Source organism: Carlito syrichta, unplaced genomic scaffold (genome assembly GCF_000164805.1).
Source record: "Carlito syrichta isolate Samal-C Ts95f unplaced genomic scaffold, Tarsius_syrichta-2.0.1 Scaffold302813, whole genome shotgun sequence".
In the NCBI taxonomy this organism is placed as follows: Eukaryota; Metazoa; Chordata; class Mammalia; order Primates; family Tarsiidae; genus Carlito; species Carlito syrichta.
This window is the reverse complement of record NW_007246909.1, coordinates 347492-353775: the sequence shown is the minus strand read 5'-3', so window position 1 is coordinate 353775 and position 6284 is coordinate 347492.

Sequence of the window (6284 nt, the reverse complement as noted above, 5' to 3'; positions counted from 1 at the left end):
ATAGGGCCCTTCTAACTTATAATAAAAATATTTGTTTTTATGCAAGATCAAACAAAGCCATAGAAAGATTTCAAACATAGGACTATTCTCAGATTGACTTTGTAAAAGAACACACATTGGATTTATGTAAAAGGGTGGAATGACTTGTGCGTAGACTGAGACTTCAGAGAACTCATTTAAAGGGCACTATAGACACTGAACAGAAAGGTTGAGAACCTCTGTTGCATCAGGGGAAAATATTAAGAATTTAAAAAGTAATAAGAATTGAAAAACGACAAGATTTGATTAACAAGATTAATGAAGAAGGTTCATATAGACAAAAGAAACGTAATTTTTTTTCTTTTTTCATTTTATAGGGAATAAAGTACAGGAACACATTTGGAGGCAATAATAATCAATTTACATTTGAATTAGTTTTAGTGGAAATACCAAAGGAAACACAAGAAGAAATACTCAGAAAGCATATAAAGAAGATAGTATATAATAATACAAGCTGAGTTACAAGAACTGAATGATATTTTAGTAGGTAGAGGTGAAGCAATGGGAATATTTATAAAGAAAAATTATAACGTACTTTTAACTAATTAGAAAAAATACATCATAATTTTTAAATGCAGTAAAAACAATGCTTAATGTCTAAGAAAATATTCCACATTGTCTCAATCCTTTTAAATTACTGACATTCTCTGATTTAGGATATGGAATATCTTAGTGAAAATATCGTGTGTATTTGAAAATAAGGTATTACTTGTAATGTTGTACAGTGCTTTATGAATATCAGCTAAGTCAAATTGTTTAATATCATTGTCTTTTTAGTTTTACTGATTTTCTTTTTTACTTCATCAATGACTGAGAAAGTCATATTGGATCTTCAACTCTAACTGTGGGTTTGTATATTTTTAAATTCAGTTCTGTTTTTCTGATGAATTTTGCAATTTTGCTATTTTTTATAAACACATTTAGCATTTTTATATCTTTGCTTTACATTTACTGTTTTACAATTGTAAAATGTCTGAAAAACCAATGATAAAGAAAAAATATCTTAAAGCAGCAATATAGAAAATGACACATTGAATGCACAGGAGCAATGATACAGATGATTGATTTTTCACAGAAAATAATAGAAATCAGAAAACAATAGAAAGTTATCTTGAAAGACAAAGCCATGTCAACATACATGAAAATATTTTATGGCATAAAGTTTAATTTTTAAAATAAAGAACTTCATGCCAACATCCGATTTTTTACTTTATAAATGTTGCTAATTAAAAATTTCCAGAATATAAAATGTAAAGACATAACTCTCTTATATACTTATTATTATCAATATGCTGTTCCAGAAATATTTCTATTTGATATGTAAATTAATCTGCAGATATGTATACACACATATACAGTTCGATTAAAAATTGCCTTTATGATTTTTTTCATTCTATCAATTTGGTTTTTATTTTTGTAATTTAATTAATTAATTAATTATAGTTCAATAGCTTCAGGGGGTACAAATAGTTTTTGATCTGGGTTTTATGTGTACTCTCCTTCACCATCTGTGCACATTGTACCCAATAGTTGATTTTGGATCTTTACTCTTTCCCCTTCTGATTCTCCAGTGTCCATCATACCATTTTTTATGTCTTTGTGCTTCCTTGCTTTAGCTTCCACTTATAAGTGAGAACATGTAGTGTTTCATTTTCTGTTCCTGAGTTAGTTCACTTAAGATGATGTTCTCCAATTCCCTTCAAGTTACTGCAAAAGATATTATTTCATTCTTTTTGTTGACCGAATAGTATTCCATAATGTATATATACCACATTTTCATTATCCACTGATTGAATGGTGAGCATTTACTGGGAAAGCATTTAGAACATTCTCCTCAAAGTCATTCATACCAAAATGACAAGCATATTCAAAGTTTTATAGTTGTCTTTGGGAAAGCATGAAACAAAGCAAAAAAAAAATTGAGATGCATCAAGAACTATTCAATATTTCAATTCTTAGACAACAAATCATGTCCATTGTAAAAATAAAAATTACACAAAACTTTCAGGACTATTAAATAATATAATATCAACTAACATAGACAAATTGTATTGTTATGATGTATCAGTATAATATATCAGTGTTAAACTGGCATTTCTAGTGATAATAGACAACACTGGTAGAAAAATTAAAATGTTATCATAAAAACAAGAATTGTCCAATTGCCTTTGGAACAGATCTAATATAATATGTAAAATGTGTTTGTGAAGAGAAATGTCAATATACAATTGGAGCTCTTAGGTCCAAATAAACAAACAAAAAATTATTTCATGGTTATTCATTGGATAGCATTGTCAATTCTCTCTAAATCAAAAGACAAACTTAAAGGACTTTATTTTAAAATGGGGATTCTTATAAAACCTGAGATGCTGATGCAAAAAAATATATTAAGAAGTATAGAGGGTCAGGCACAGTGACTCACATCTGTAATCTCATCACTTTGGGAGACTGAGGAAAGAGAATTGCTTGAGCCCGAGAGTTCAAACCTAGGCAACATAGCTAGACCAGTTGCTACAAAGAAATTTTAAAATTTTTTTGCAGTGTTTGTGACCTATTGCTCTTCTCTCTGATCTTTCAATTTAAGGTATCAGGACATTTGTTTTCGTTAGTTTTCATAAGTTGGCATGGTGGCACATGCCTATAGTCCCAGCTATTCAGGAGACTGAGGCAATAGGATCACCTGAGCCCAGAAGGTCGAGGTTGTGATGAGACAAGATCATGTCACTGTACTCCAGCCTTGAGTAACAGAGTGAGACTCTGACTCAAAAAAAGAAAAAAGAAAAAAAAAAGAAAGAAAGAAAAGAAAAAGAAAAAAATATGTTTAGAAAGCTCTAGTAATTGAGATATTGTAATTCACTGTAACTTTAGCACAGTAATTATAAGATAAGCTAATGAATGATCAAGGAATACAAGGTAAATGAGCTCAATAATATACAAATAAGTTAGGAGAGATAGTAGGGAAGCATAGGACCTAAGAAAAGTCATCCTTCCCTTTTCTTTGTAACATATACAGAAAAAGGATAAGGTTATTTGTGTGCAGGTATATTATTTTCCCTTTTCTTTTGATTTGACTCATATTTCAATCATTCTCCTTCTATTTTGCAAGTGGCTCAGCACCAAATATTTTAGTGACATTGTTTCTTATATTCCTCTTGTTATGACTGTCATTGTGGTGACAGTGACTAGCATTCCTCTTTGTGGGAAACTAATGTTTCTATTTGTGTACTGTGTGGTTATTTATTTTTTAGTTGTTTGATGAAAGGATAGTTTGTGACTGACATTACAGTCATATCCACATTCAGTGTTCTTCTTTCTCTTGACACATTGATAGACAGGCTTTCCAGGCTTCATTAAATCTAGTTGGGTCATGTAAGCAGTTATTACCAAAGGGTTATTAGTGGAAGTGAAGTGTGTCAACTCTAGACCCAGGCAGTTAAGAAAAAAATAAGTACCGTTTCCATTCTCTCCCCTCCCTCATCTGTGGCCGTATTCAGTGAATTCAATGATGTATTTCAGTGCTCTAGAAAAAGGAAGAACCATGAGATGAAGGGACCTTGAGTCTCTGAAGACGTATATGGAGCAAAGTCTCCTACCAATTAAAATTAGCTTTTGTCAAACTGAACCCTGAAGGTGATTGGTACAAGACTTATAACCTGATATAATCTAGGATACTCTACTCTCTTAGGTAAAAACTTATCCCAAGATAAAAGATTAAAAATGTAAGCATGTTCTTAATAATTGAAATGGAATATTCTAAAATAGGAGTAACATAACTATTTGATATTATATATAAATCATCAAATAAGGTTGTTTTCCAAAATTGAAAAAGAGGCAAAAAAGCAAAACAAAACAAACAAACAAAAAACCAGATGTGATCAAGTTGAGGTTTGTTTTGCACAGGTATTCCTCAGTGGGTGTGTTTAGAATAAGAATGCAAGAGGCAAAGCTAAGTGTTGATTCTCTGCCCCTTCCTGGTGCAGGGGTAAAAGCAAAGAAGAGTCATCTGGTCACTTCTCAGTAGCAAAGTTCCAGGCACTTGGCTTCCAGCAGAAAAATATTTGGATAGAAGAGCTATAAAAGAGCGAAGACAGAGACTGACAGCATTTAGCTTGTTGACTCATCCCTTCAAGTAATTGTTTCTTTGCCATATCTTCAAAAACTGTATTTTTAAAAAAGTAGACTATTTTTTAGAGCAGTTTTAGGTTCAGAGAAAAATTGAGAGGTAAGTCCAGATATTTCGTATATACTCCCTGCTGTGCAAGTGTGAATGTCCCTATCAGTGTTATATCTGTTAACATTTGATGAACCTACATTGATGTATTATCCCCCAAAGAATGCTTAATTTTTCATTTATTTGCTTATACATTCAGTTTTTGCAGTGTTTGTGACCTATTGTTCTTCTCTCTGATCTTTCAATTTAAAGTATAGGAAATATGTTTTCCTTAGTTTTCATAAGTTGGCTTTTGATCCTTCTAGTTTTAAAATTATTTTATCATACTTTCTTCCTATTGTGAAAGGAGCAGAATATATTTTCTTAATAAGAAATATTCTAAAAGCCATATACTCACTATACTTAGTACTCAGGTATTTGTAAACACTACCTCCAATGCTATTGCAGAAATAACATTTCACTGCATGAGATAATATAATTATTGCACACGTGTCTGTGATCAGAGTTAAAAGATGCATAGTAGAAGTATCTTTGGTCACATTTAAAATTTTCCCTCCAAAACTTGTATTTGGGGTGGTCCTTATTTTACATAGTTAAAGAAAAGAAATCGAACTCAGAATCATTTGCTTGACCTTGACTGAGATAATTGTGAAATAAAAATAGGTGGATTAGCACCATCTTCAGAAGATATGTAGGGTCCAAGAATGAAGATGAAGTGAATATGAATGAGAAACAGGAAAAAACAAAAGTCAATTGTTATAGATATCTATGATTAACTAACATCAAGAGTAGGTTTTTGTTGTTGTTTGTTTGTTTTTTTGAGTTGGAGTCTCACTCCATTGTCCAGGCTGGAGGGCAGTGGCATACTCAAGGCCACCCCAGCGTCGACCTGCTGGGCTCTGGTGATCCTTCCGACTCAACCTTCCAAGCAGCCAGAACTACAGGCACGCCGTGCAGCGCCCAACTAATTTATTTTGATTTTTTTATTGTAGAGACGAGGTCTTGCCAAGTTGGCCAGGCTGGTTTGAAACCCTCGGGCTCAGATAATCCACTAGGCTTGGCCTTCCAAAGTGCTGGGATTACAGGCTGAGCCACCGAGCCCACCCAACAGTAGTTTTTAAAGTTCTGTATATCTATACTAGTTTTTAAATCATATTTGTTTTCTATCAGATACAGTATGTAGAAAACATTTTTAAAACGAAGTCATCAACAATTCACCCAATCTAATAAATTATTTGTAAAATATTTACATATCCTCCCTACTAGTCAGCTCCATACATGTGCAGACATCTACTTTTCTCTCTGTGCTCTTTTAGATCTATGTTACATTTTCTACCAAATTACATTTCATGTTCCTCAGGAGTCAAATTCCAGCTTGAAATTTCTGCAGGTATCTGAAAAGCTTATATTTTGTAATTACCTCTGGTTCTGAACTCCTCCCACATCCTAGCCATATTGTCTGTGACCTCTGCCTCAGTGACTCAAGCATTATGTTCAGTCTCTTAATGGAACTCATTTCTCTCTCTCTCCTTTTCTCCCTCCTTTCCTTCTTCCTTTCTTCCCTTCCTCATTTCCAACCTTTCTTATTTTGCACAATTTTGTTAAAGTTATCTATTTCTCTCTAACTATTGTTTTAGTGTTTTAGTTGCATCACACAAGTATCTTCCAACTATATATGTACTCTAATTCCCAGCTTTGTTTTTTTTTTTGGATCAACACAATGTGTTGAAATATGTCTCAATTTCAAAACTTAATTTTTTGGTCTTTTTGTGTTTTTTTTCTATTTGAACTTCACTGTGGTCAGCTAACATATTTCATGTTTTCAATCCAACCATATGTGAAGTTTGCTTTCTAGATAGTGTGTAGTTTTGCAAGAAACATACAAGCGTGGAAACAACATGGATTCTGAAGTGAGAACATTCAAGGGGGTGCAATGACTCAAGTAGCATGAGTGAAAGGAGATAATGAGTTGCTAGAATGTATCTTCTCTCATGGAACTTTGAATTTTATTCTCTGTAGACAAGAAACCATTGGAGGACTGCACAGAGAGTGATGTGATCTGAATTGTGTTTAA